This window comes from Camponotus vicinus, unplaced genomic scaffold (assembly GCF_025532165.1).
Source record: "Camponotus vicinus isolate PSW18456_S1 unplaced genomic scaffold, iyCamVici1.0 SCAF_5, whole genome shotgun sequence".
NCBI lineage: Eukaryota > Metazoa > Arthropoda > Insecta > Hymenoptera > Formicidae > Camponotus > Camponotus vicinus.
The window spans coordinates 14,441,959-14,454,270 of NW_028141977.1; the positions used below are offsets into that span (position 1 = coordinate 14,441,959).

The 12,312-nt window shown below is 38.0% G+C and overlaps 1 protein-coding gene across 18 annotated transcripts in view; it reads left to right on the plus strand.

Annotated features, from left to right (window-relative positions):
• The window catches only part of LOC145972463 (protein muscleblind), a 374,150-nt gene that overhangs the window by 225,904 nt on the left and 135,934 nt on the right, over positions 1-12,312 (plus strand). Inside the window, exon 1 of one of the 18 annotated variants that reach the window (XM_083101110.1) lies at positions 7,699-8,343. The exons of the other annotated variants lie outside the window; for them this stretch is intronic. The gene's annotated coding sequence lies outside the window, so the exon portion shown is untranslated. Of the gene's footprint in view, positions 1-7,698; positions 8,344-12,312 lie in introns of those variants that run through there. 18 annotated transcript variants of the gene reach the window in all.

Here is a 12,312-nt window from a genome sequence, read left to right on the forward strand (position 1 = left end):
CGTCGCACTTTACCCTCTAACCACCATCCCCGTCGAGTTTTTAACTACTGCGTCCTCGAGTGATGCTCTCTGTTCGCTGCGTGTTATTTTTTCCCCTTGTATATCCCACGCACTCTATCGTTGTGATAAAATATCTAGATATAAATATTCTAGATCGCCGTACACTGTATATTTTTGCTATAATATTGAGTGCTTTATGCAAATAATACCATATGTTTTAATTTCACGAGTAATTTTTGTCAATTTACTTATAAATTTATCGTACTTTTATATGGTCATGTACGAGACGTCTAGTTTCAAAAATCATACTTAGAAAAATTTTTTTAAATTCCAGATTTCCGTTGATAAAAGTAATCTCAAATTTTAAAAAATGGACTTGAATGTTTTTGAAACTAGACACCCCATATATCCATCATGTATGCTCTTCTTTTATTTTTACAGCTACACATTTTAGTGCTCGATTATATCGTGCAATCGATTAATCGAGTGCGTTGTTTCTATCAACGATGTGTTGGAATATATCGATTCGCGAGGGGGTGTCAATCGACGCGTTTAGTAGGAAATATTTTTTCTCCGCTCTGATGGACACCGTTCAGCTGCGGTTCGGATGAATTTGTATTTTTGATTTATCCGGGGACGGCATAAAATACGGTCACGCACGAACTACATCCACGTTTATGTATGTATAAATCGGAATTATAATGTAATGGCGTTTTGCACGATCCCGATCCATTACGCTTATCGTGTACTAAAACACTGTCGATTAAATTGTGATCTTGTAATGGTTAGCGATATATCATTCACGTTGCCGAATGCGAATTTGATACGATTTTGTACATTTCACACTATATTCTATTTTATATTTTCATTGCATCCAATTGAAGATAAATGATTAAAACCGAATGCATATTACGTAACGTTATGCAACGTAATGTTCAATATTTTTACATGGATCTTAAATATATAACAATACACACCGACCTATAAAACCGCTGATATTTAAAATATAAGAATATTTGACATTATGTTGATGTTATATACAGTGTGCATTCAACTCTTCAGTCGTTTATTTAAATCCAATTTATCTGAATAATAGATATGAATGAAATAATTCGATTCTCAATAGCTACATCAACAATATTAAACTCGATAGCTAAATATATATTGAAGCTGTTACTAACAAGTTCAGTTATGAAACAAGATTACATGATTTTATGATAAATCAACAAAACATACGAAATATACTTATTCATAAATTTATGTAATCTTACTAAAAAATAATTTTAAAATTTTCATCAATGTTTCTTCCATGTTTCCATTTTTTCAAGAGAATCTTTTACGATAATTTATTCGTTTAGTAAAAATTACAGTCTGACCGTATATTTCGGTTAAAAACGTCAAAACTGTTTAACTTGTATTTACGAAACATTTTTCTAGCGCAATGTGATTTCCACGTCGCATATGCGTATACGAGTTTAATAGACGAACGTAAAACTTTCTCTCCCTTTTCCGCCGTTCCGAATAACACGTAACGTCGCGTCACGTCGCGGGGAAAAATGTTTTTTATGTACCGAAGTCTGGCTTGTGCGTGTCCCGCGGGAAATGTTACACGCGTGACAACCGAATCTACGAGAAATTACTTTTTGAAATCCTCTTCTTATACTTGGCCATCCTTTCTAATACCCTACCATGCTTCCTAATACCTTAAAGGAGCTTAACTCCTTTTTAGGGCATGATGGAAGGCCTGTTTAAAATTTCACGAAACTTTGTTGAAACTGTACTTATGTGCTTCTCAGCTACTGTTTAAAGTTGGATGTGTTTATCACGATATCTTCATAAAAGGTGCTTTACATCCAAAGTTGTCTCTTGGATTTCTACAAGAAGGAGTGACGAGACCGTCACCTCTACTTTTCTCATCATCGTATGTAAATTATATTGCGATTAAGAATTGATTTATGAAATTTTAATTAATATTTTTATAAGTCATGCGATATAAATAAAAGTCAAAAATTACTTTATTATAAAAAATGACTTTCCTTATTTTTTATATTCGATTCAAAACTGACTTATTATTTATTGCATCCAAAAGTTGTAAATGTTAGCATGTTTAATCCATGTCCATCTCTGAATTTCGTAAACAGTTTCAAACACAATGGTTTAATAAATGGCGAGCATAACCGCAGTCGCAAAACTAACATACAAGAGCAACGTACGTTTTTAACACGCGCGAAACGGCATCGCGTTTTCTTGAAAAGTGATCTTCATCTCGCTTCCCGCTTTGTATCTTCGCGGAGCGCCTGTTAACATTGTTACGGAAGATGGAGCGGCGGTGGGAATTGAGATGGAAGTCTCCGCGTGTCGTTTGGTCGCGCTTTTATTTCGGCGAGAAGTTGCCTTGTGAAAGGCGGTTGTTAACATTTCCCCGGCAACTTCTTCTCCGCCAGTAGTAGATGCAGCCGCATTATTCCGCTCGACGCGCCGCGCCGCCGAAAATTGAAGCACGTTTTGGCTGCAGCGCTACGTGATGCGCGGGACTTCCGCTTTCTCGCCGGAATATTCGCGGCGCGAAATAAGGGGTACGTACACCCGGGACACAAATCAACCGAATACAAACGTATTCATGCGTTTCTATCCCGAACATCCGACGTTGCGAGTCGCGTTCCCTTCCGAAACAACTTTCCGCCCACGCGTCGCGCGCGTGAATCTAATAAACCGCGGCATCTTCTCGTACGTTATATCTGTGCCATCGCGTCTCGCACATTTTTTTTTACGCGACAATACGACAATCCGCTGTTTCGTTTCCCTCTTTTTTTTCGGCTTTTTCACAGCGAGACACGTGGAAATGCGAGCAATTTGATACAAATCGTGTAAATAAAAGATTTCCCGATTTATAGTTACTTGTATAAAGTATAGCGAGTATATAGCTTTGTATTCTTTTTTAAAGTGATGAAAAATATGAAAAATAATTTTTCGAAGGGAGGATCGATATCTCATCATCTCGTCAGTCTTTTTTCACTTGGTGAAAATTCAGATTCGCGTTGCTGCGTTCGTGCGTATACGAATTTATATGTATTTAACGTTCGTTTCGCCTCCCTCCAGCAAGAATTTAGCAAACTGACGTAAAACTTCTTATATTCGCAGCGCGCGAACTTTTCAGCCTTGCGGGATTTTTTTTTATGGCACGCGAGAGGAATTACTGTCGGTCGTATATATTCGCAGTCTCGTATTATTGTCATTCGAATATAGATTGCCGTGAATTCGTCGATTCGCTCGTATATTGCCGTTGCTCGCGGCGGTTGCGCGAAATCGGAAAAACATTTTCTCGCGGGCACGCGCGATGCAGGAGCGATTAATTAGTAACGCCGTCGATTTCGATGCACGCATCTGTTTACCCTGGCTGTATATTTCGGTTGCCGCGCGTAATTAGGCCAGTTGAAAACAAATTCTCGCTCGATTAAGCACGGTCGTTAATGATGTATTTATAGCCATTAGGGAAACAAATGGGTTATTTGTTGCGCCGAAAACAGTTATTTTTCGCTCAAATTTGATTTACAGAGCTTTTTGTAAACTTGGAGAAAGTTTTTGTTTAATTGTAGAACAAAATCTAGTAGAGTATTTGTGATTATGACACAAAGAAAATATTCAGATTTCTTGACACAAGTCTTAGTCGCCAATTATTAATATTTGTTATTAAGATTGGAATAACCGATCTATATTTTCTCGATCTTGAAAGAATAGGTGTAAATAATGTTGAAATCGAGGAAGAGAAATTGAGAGGCTTTATAAACTGTGTTCAGTCCACTTAATCTCCTTTAGTCACCGATCGATGGCTTCATAATCTCTCTTCTTAACCCGGAGTTTTTTTGGGAGGATTTAGTATGTGTCAAGGAGATGACTAGACGATTTATCGCGCAGACGTAATAGAAGGCTGATCGAGATCGAAAGGGAGAATAGACGAACTCGTTGATCAGCGGATTTTATTTTAAAAAATGAAAGAGGCTCTCTCGTAGCGAGAAGAGGGCAGAGTTTTTCTCAAGTAACGATGATAAAAAGGGACGATACCTTGCGATATTAAAAACGGCGGCTCTATGGTCGTTTTTCGTTACAGATTTATCGAATCTCCTTTATGAACCAAAATGTTTGAAGAGGAAAGATGTTCTCTGCGAGCGATCGAGTGCTCCACCAAGGACCCGTGATTAATAACTCGAACAAACCGCAGTGAAATTCCGTTACACCGAATACACACGAAAGCGAAATTTTCACTATAATGAAATTTAAATCCTCGTTTAATGTTTACAGAATATATGGGCAATTTTATTTAACGCGAGTAATTTTAATATAACATATTTGATTTAATGATGTCGCGGAAATGCAATCAGCTTCCATCATAATTTGCAAAAAGCTTATCATTTGTCGAATAAAAAATATAAATCCAAGCAGCGGTGAATTATTTCTATGAAAAACACAACGTATAAAATAAAACGTTTGACGGAATAATAATGCATGTCAATAAACAACTAATGATAAAATGTGATGTATCAGTTTTTGCGAATATTTATTATTGTTATAAAGCTTTCAATATTGTTGGAAAATATCGTATATAATAAAGAAAATGAATATTATTTGAACATGTACGTATAAACATTGATTTTATTTCGAAGAGTGATTTATATCAGAATAATCCATGCAATAACTCAACCGTCGCGTATTGTTTGTGCAGAGACCATTTCTCAATCGTGAGATTGAGATGGCCTCGCAAACTTTTATCACTTTCATCGAACGTCTACATTAGTTTCCTGCGCAAGTTAGTTTGACATCTTCGTCAATAATGATCGCTTTTCTCGGTACCATATGGTCGCAATACGCTACATTCGGAGGGATAACGTGGATAACCATCTCGTAAGATTTCAATATAACGTTGATGGACCTATCATTTATCACGAATGTCGCTCAGTCGATCCTTCTTCCTGCATGTGATCTGTGATTTCTCATAAGCGTTCTTTGTATTCGAATAACGCGAGCGAAATTTCCAATAATATCAAGACTCTGCTCTGTTGAATTTTTTAAAGGCATTTTTTTGCATGCTTGCCGCGATGTTGCTATCAAAATTCCGGCTTAATCTCGAGATTTCGTCACGAAGCATTCGAAGGTAATTCTGCCATCTTGACTTCTTTCTCGTTCTTACCTCTTAGAACTATCAAAAGTTACTCGATGTCAAGTGAAGCTTCAAGGGAGCTTTCTTCCCTATCTCTTCACTTCCGAGTTTCGTAAGGGCGATATCGCGTCGCCAGATAAGGAAAGCAAAAAGAGCGAAGAAACGGAAGAACGAAAAGTAGTGGAACAAGAAAGTAAAACGGGGGAAGAATGGTACGTAGAATTTCAGATGAAGTTGGGAGTTCGCTCGCGCGGCTACGATCGTGAATTATTACGGAATAGTATGTGAATTATGGCCGGACAGTAACAAACGCAGACACACGTGATTTGAAATTGTACGATGTAAAATATGTGTGATATATTGATAAAAAGAAGCTTACGTGAAAAACTCAAATTACATTGATGTAGCTTTACGAGGAGACGTACTCGTATATCGCGGTGATGCTCGCCAACGCAAACGTTGACATTTTATAAAGCTTTTCGCAGTTGTGTTCTTTCGCCATGGAAATCCTTGACGTAGTCGTATATTTGCCGTCTGGACACTTTTATGAATGAATAAACGCCACGAAAGGGCAAAATTACATTACTGACCTAGATATTTCTTTGCATTATGAAGGAAGATATCAGCATCTGCTTTAACGTCGTCAAGGATTCTAATTAACTCGGATGAAACTCGTAAAAAAGAATGAAATAAGAATTCTTCATCCTACAGATACCACGTGGATCTCTAATTTTTATTGCGCGTAATTATGAACATAATTAGTGCATGCGAAACTGACGTATTATTTTTCTCGCAGAAACTTATAAAGTATTAAAATAATTATTTCTTAGCTTTATGTCCAATATTTTTTATAGTTTTTGATAGTTTAAGCCTCGTCCAGAAAATGAGATATAATTTTGAGATTTTAAATCTCGCGTTTTGAAATTGATCATATTTCGTTATATTTTATTCAAAATGAGAAAGGAAATTTTACATATAAAATGGAATTCTCACTCACCGGTTCATGTATTTGCTGTTCCATCGATGCCAATTTCTGTTTCTTCTTCAAAATTCCAGGAAAAGATTCACTCACGCACACACGCGGATAAATCGCGGAGAAAACACACTCGATTATGATCGCGCGCACAAATTTACATGATATGCGATTTAAGATTCACACTTTTGATGCGGCAAGAACGCGGAAAATGATTTATGGATTGTCGCGGAAAAAATGTCGTCAATACTTCACTTTATATTTAATATTCACGACGCGATTATATTATACTTCGTCGATCGACGGGTAATCACTATCAAAATAATAAGAGAAGCGTCACTCAACGTCTGATATTTCATTCAACACCGTACTCTCTCGCTTTCGAAAGACTGAATGAAAAATGTGGGGAAAATGTGCGGCTATAGAATCGGTATGTCTCTAAGAATTAACTCGACCCACAGAGAGACGCGTAATATAAACATACTTTCTTCAAAGGACGCGTAGAGTGGGGACGGAACCTCTCGCGTCATGTAAACACAATCGTGTCCGCTGTATTAGTCTATCGCGAACACTCGCACATCTCGGTTACAGAAAACTAATTACGCGTAAGATATTAATTGGCAATTACCTCTCGATCGACGGAGAATTACAATTAGAACCGCGAGCGATGAATATATTGTATCGTGACGTGTCACCGAACGTTGACAAGCATCTGACGTGTTTACGCGCGACTCGCATTCCTGGCGAGTGAAGTAAATCTCAAATTTTTTCCCGCGTCTTTTCGCGTTCTTTAATTGCGCAACGTTAATTATCGCGAATACACGAGAGTATCGAATTAAAATTTCTTGTTAAGATGCCGACCATTTACTTCGATCGCGTCGTAATTTTGAATTTAATAGAATTAATAAATATTTCATTTATACTTGAACGATGAATGCGTCGAGATTTTCGCTTCATTAAATATACCATTCTAATTAATCGTGAGATATCCTCGATACGATCACAACGATATTTTTTTTCGATTATTTTATCTAGACTTACGCGTAATGGCGGCTATTCGGCGGTTTGTATTCGGAGACACATTGTATTAAAAATATTTACATTCGAAACACCGTCGAAGGAAACTCGAGAATACTATTAACGATTCACGCACTGACTCAATATTGTAATCGCTATTATTTGCGAGGAACTTAAAACTCTCAATACTCTCGAAATTCAATTATTACTCGCGACAAATGTCGTAGGCGACTAGCGAAAGCGCGGCGCACTTACCGGGGTTCACATACCAACCGCCAGGGCTTTCGGTTTTTTGTCCTTGGCGGTTGGTATGTGAACCCCGGTAAGTGCGCCGCGCTTTCGCTAGTCGCCCACGACATTCGTCGCGAGTAATAATTGAATTTCGAGAGTATTGAGATTAAGTTCCTCGCAAATAATAGCGATTACAATATTTAGTCAGTGCGTGAATCGTTAATAGTATTCTCGAGTTTCCTTCGACGATGTTTCGACGAGTGTAAATATTTTTAATACAATGTGTCTCCGAACACTAACCGCCGAATAGCCGCCATTACGCGGTAAAATCATAAATAAAATATCGGAAAAAATATCGTCGTGAGATCGTGTCGAGGACATCTCACAATTAATTAGAATGGTATATTTAATCACGTGTTTTTACGCGTCTGTGTGAGTTATCGTATGGCAAATCTGCGTACGTGCATTACGGGAGTGCCGAGAAAAAGTAAATCGGGCGAAAGAACATTGTAATTGCACCATATTCTGATGTAAATGCGAGTAATAGTGAATAATATGACGCAACATGCCGAACAGATCGAACGTAAATGTCATCGGAAGCGTTGAATAAAGATATCGGGCAATTACGTAGTAATTACGCAGTATTGCACAATATATCGATAATCGATATTACTGACGTTACGTACATTACCGATGAAAAATCAAGAGTATATTGCCGTACTAAAAATAAATATCGAGAGAAAACGTAAATGTCACGTCTTTTTCGCAGTATATTTGCTTGAATAAATAAATATATGATATATCGGGAGTGTCGAAAAAAGTATCGTGCGATCATTAGATTTTAAATATGTTGTTGTGAGTGGTGATAATTGTGATAGTTTAATGGATTGACTGAATGGATCCTCGAACGACGATAATCAAAGTTTCGGATAAAAAGATGAGTGGATCGACGACTAGAAGATAATTGGTGAGTTTGTAATTACGATAATTAATTGAATGATTTAGTATCCGATTTAATGAATAGAGATTGCAAATAAAATCTTTTATTACATTACTGAAAAATATTTTTTAGTGTAAATAATGTAAATAAATATTCAAATAATTATTTGAAACATGTATCTATTAAAAGCGAAATGTACTTTTTATACGTATTTTTTCACAATTACACAGTTATTCCTTTGACAATGATTATCAAAGGATAACTGGTATTTATCCATGCATTAAATTTTATTTTAAAAAAAATTTATTTTCACGCTTTAAAAAAAATATATAAAAAGATAGAATTATTGTTACATGTATTTAATGTTGACACACAAATTCGATATGTAACCGATAAATTCCAATAGTATCTTACATTTTGTCCTACGAGATTTTTCATCGTTTTCATCGTTTTCATCGTTTACATTTTAAATAATTGCGAAATCGAGCTATTTTTTTTTAATCGGCGCGCAAATTTTCCCACTTTATGACATTCGCGAATATATTTCAGGAAAACGGATTGATTTAAAATATCCTATAAATAATTACAAAAACTTTCGGAAAAAATGAACAAGAAATTTTATGTTAATGCACATTAGATTGAGAAAAATAGATGATCAGTTTTTATCCATCAATGAGTATTCTTATCGTTCCCATCGAGTTAATTGTCTCAAACGTGAAAAGAAACGCGGAAAAGTAGATATTGGCGGTAATATGCGGTATCAAGGAGAAGTACGATTGAGAAAGACGCGAGACGGGAAGGAGAAAAAGAGAGGGGAAAAAGAGAATGGGAGAGAAAAGCCCGGCTATTAGATACTAGCTGCCGCAAAACTTGGGGGAAGTTATGAAAGTGGGATCGGGTTCGGGGAAGAGTGCCACGCCGAGACATGCCGGCGCGGCACCTCGTGCCCCTGCCGTCCCGCCCCCTCCTCCCCCATCTCCTCCTTTTCCTCCACCTCGTCTCTTATGTCTCTTCGTCTTTTGTTCCTTTTTCGCGGCGCGAGTAAAAGACGAGAAATGGCCAAGTGGGATACGAAACATATTAGACTCTATGGCACGTCCGCGAATTGGCCGGTAAGTTTCTTGTTTGTTTTTTTTTCTCGTCGCTCCTTCCTCAGAGTCCGGACGACATTAACCCGAATCCTTGGTTCTTCTCCCGGTTTCCGAGACGAAGGTGGGCGAATTTCGTCGCGAGGCGGGCGTGGCCGTGGGACGCGTCGAGTCTCCTCGCGAAATTGAGCCATCAAAAAAGTTTAGAAATCGTGCTTTGAATTCCGAATCTCTCTCTCTGCCCTCTCGGGTCCGCGCGGCTGGCCACACGGTATTAATTTACGGGACGACGACGGGAGAATAATTCGTACGATCGTTACCGTCTTCGGATTGTTCTTCCAGATCGCGTCGTTTTTCCTCGTCGCCATTCCCCCCTCCCCCTCTCCCGTTTTTCCCTTTCTCTCGCATGCGGGGAGACACCTGGGGAATGAAGCGAAAAACAAGGTATGAACTCGGCGGCCGCGACCCGGAATATCTTGAGCCGTCGACGGCGATACCGGGAATTGGAACTATTCGCCCTCGGAGCTCGGGAAAAGGCACGCGAGTGACAATCCTATTAACAAATAGTCAGCCTACGAGATAGCTTCCGAGATAATAAAGCGTTTGCGTTGACGGAAACAGCTTCCGGGGCCGACACTTCTTAGATATAGCCGCCGTCGCTGCCATCGTCGTCTAGAAAAAGAAAGAGCGAATTGAAAAGAGGCGGGCGGGAGGAATTTATTTAATTATCCTATTATTTATATATATATATATTACTAAGGATATCATGTTTCTTCTGAGTAAACTATATTAAAGAGGATGATTCATACGTCTGCAAATGATTTTACTAAATTGCAAAGCAATTTAAAGACGATTAAATTTAGTCTTTCCATTTTGAAAGACATATTTAGAAAATTGCAGTTTTTTTTTTTAAATAATTGCACTTAAACAACTTAGGGATTATTTTTTAGCATAATAATATTTGCTTATTATTTATTTATAATTAGATGTACATGGTAAAATTTGATAGAAAATAAAAGTAATTTAATAATTCGCATTTTTTACATCCAATTAATGCATCGAATCGCGAAAATCCCGAGCGCGCGAGAGATTGATTCGATGAAATTTTACCGGCAAATATTCATAACAATCTGGATGCTTTTGTGAATTATCACGATATAATTGCATGAATTTTCGTGTCTCTGCAGAAATGCGAAGTAAATTCACCGCATATCAGTCGAGCGAGTGCTCTGTCGAGGGCCGCAATAAAATCTAAAAATATATACATATACCTTTCGAAATAGAATAAAATGGTAAGCGTAGCGTGAAACGGTTTGTCCGCCATATAACGTCACTGTGCAACGGCAGCAGTAACTGCAAGCGCAATACAGCGGCCACATCTTCTTCTCTTTCTCTCTCTTTCGCGAAATACGATACATTTTCCGTATTGCGCTCTCCCTCGTCCCGCTGTCCAGCACACGATCGAACGTCGCGCTTCCGTTTCGCTCCGCGTCGTCTCTTTTGTGTCCACCGACGAATCCTCTTTCGCAGCTATCGAGTTTTTATACGTTTCACATTGGTCGAAATCTGTAATTTTGCCCGACATAAATTCAACTGACTATCGAAAATATATGTGACTGTATATTTATTATTTGTAGAAAAAATTATGTCATCAAATATTGTAATTAAACACGCGGTCTAAATCTCAGAAATTTATATAGCGTGTCATGTGTACATGTTAGAATATCTTTTATGAAATTTGAAATTAATATTTTTTAATGCGGAATATATACATATACATAAATCATATAAAATTTGCATATAACGTGTTATAAAAAATACATGTATGACACATTTTTTTTACATTAAAGGAGACAGGTCTTAAAGGTCTTAATTTGGAAAGATGGAAAGATCTTACATTCAAAAAATACATTTCTAGTCAATTATATTCGCAAGTCGACAAACATTACAAATTATTTTACTTTTACTACTTTGCTATCTCAATTAGCAGCTTTTCTTACATCAATTTATCATCTTTCCTGCGACGTAGATCGCCTACCCTTGCAATATCGTAATTTATTATTTATTTTTCTGGCTGTTTTCTGTTTGAACAAATCTCATTTGATAACATCTCGCCTCATATACCTCATGTGTAGATCAATGTTCGTGACTTGTTTCTTTTAACGTCGTTCCCTGCGGATTCTACCTTGCGTAATTTTTTTTTATCTTGCCTCTTTCTCTTCCTATCTCGTCTTTCGTTTCCTCCTTTTTGTTTCCGTTTCATGAACGAACGCATTCTCTTGCGTAGAGATCCGTGCTCGTCGTTTTCTCTCGCGTCCGCGCTCGTTTCCCCGTACATATTTTGCTCGCCCGTTTTTCAATCTCTTTCTGTTCCCTTTTTCATTCTACTTGACGCCACTTTTGCCTTCGTACACCGCGCCCGGTGACTTCTTTTCCTCTTCTTTTTTTCTACTCTTCTAGTCCCATACGGAATCTTGGTTTCTTTTATTTTTGTCGTCCGTCCTTCATTTTTCCTTCTCGTTCGACGCTTACGCCGCTCTTTGTCCGCGTTGTTCGCGCCATCGCTTCCTTTATTGTATTTGTTCCTCGGTGTCCTCCTATTTTCCCGATGTAGCCATCACGGTCCTCGATATCTTTTCCAGATTTTTCACGTATACATACATGTATATGCTCTCTTATTTTTCTCGGTTCGCCTTTTCTCGCGTTCGTCCTGCCATCCTGCGCGCGAACGCTCGCGCGATTCGCTACGTGACGTTTCCCATTTTCCTTTTCGGTATGTACGCTCGGTATCTGATACGTGATCCGTTCTACTTTGTCTCGATATTGTCCTCTTTTGTTGCGCAAAGTGCATTCCTCGCGCATCTCTCCTCGTCCTTGCATCACCTCTCCTCGCCGTTCGCGCTTTCTT